This window comes from Pongo pygmaeus, chromosome 13 (assembly GCF_028885625.2).
Source record: "Pongo pygmaeus isolate AG05252 chromosome 13, NHGRI_mPonPyg2-v2.0_pri, whole genome shotgun sequence".
NCBI lineage: Eukaryota > Metazoa > Chordata > Mammalia > Primates > Hominidae > Pongo > Pongo pygmaeus.
In genome coordinates, this window is record NC_072386.2 from 61,398,198 (window position 1) to 61,399,751 (window position 1,554).

Here is a 1,554-nt window from a genome sequence, read left to right on the forward strand (position 1 = left end):
GAAGAGGCTGGAAGTTAGTATATTTTTTTGGTAAATACTTTGAGTTATAACAATACCTTTCAGAATAAATAATTCACCACAATCCCAAGAGTTGAATTAAGGACAAGAGTCCATGATTCCTTACAAAGAAATGGAAGAAATAAAACTAAAGATGTATTCACTTATTCAACAAATCTATATTGAAATCTCACTATGTGCCAGGCCCCATTCCAGGAGCTGAAGACATAACAAAGAACAAAATAGACACAGTGTCTGCCATGTGGAGCTCTCTTTATTGTTGAGGTAGGGGGAGGAAGACAATAAACAAATAATTATGTTACATAATGTCATAGTGTAATAAGTACCCAAAAGAAACATACAACAGGGTAAAGAGAAAGAGAGCAACCAGGAGGCTGTGTGACAGGGAGCAGTGAGGGAAGGACTCACTGAGAAAGACATTTGAACAGATGCCAGAATGGATTGAAGGAATGAGCTGTGCAAGCATCTGGGGAAAGGATTTTCCAGGAAAAAAAAAAAAAAAAAAAAAGGAAATGCAAATGCTCTGGAAAAGGAATGTATCCCATGTGTTTGAGAAACAGCTAGGAGTCTGCTGCGGTTGGAGGTAGGTGAGCAACGGAGTAGGGAGACAGCTGGGAGGTATCCTGGGGTCAAACCATGTAAAGGTTTGCAGGCCACAGGAAGGGCTTAAAATTGTCTTCAGCTGGGTGTGGTGACTCACGCCTGTAATTCCAGCACTTTGGGAGGCTGAGGTGGGTGGATCACTTAAGGTTGGGAGTTCGAGACCAGCCTGGCCAACATGGCGAAACCCCCCGTCTACTAAAAATACAAAAATTAGCCAGGAGTGGTGGCAGACACATGTAGTCCCAGCTACTCTGGAGGTTGAGGCAGGAGAATCACTTGAACTTGGGAGGTCGAGGTTGCATTTAGCCAAAATCACGATGCTGCACTCCAACCTGGTAGAGTGAGACTCTGTCTCAAAAAAAAAAAAAAAAAAAAAGCATAAATTTTACATTTTGTCACAAGAAATAAAGGTAGATCCATGTGGGACAAAAAAAAAAAAAAAAAGAAAAAGAAAAGAGAAAAAGAAAAAAAGTTGTCTTTTAGGAATTGTGGGAAGCCATCAGAAGGCTTTCAGCAAGGGAGTATCATGATCTGACTTATGTTTTATGGAGAGTCACTCTGGTGCTATGTGAAGAGAAACCCATCAGAGGAGGACAGTGAAGGCTGAGGGACAGGAAAGAATGCTTATTTTCCATTTCCAAATAGTAACCAGTGATTTTTGGTGGCCCTAGGAAAAGGACATAGATACAAAAATTATTTGGATCAAACTACGTTCTTTAGTCCAGTTCTTTCCACTCAGTATGTTACAAACATCCAGCTGGTAGGTCCTGGAAACCAGACAGCAATCAACCCACTCAACATTAGCTTTTTTTTTTTTTTTGAGACGGAGTTTTGCTCTTATCGCCCAGGCTGGAGTACAATGGCGCAACCTTGGCTCACTGCAACCTCTGCCTCCTGGATTCAAGCGATTCTCCTGCCTCAGCCTCCCAAGTA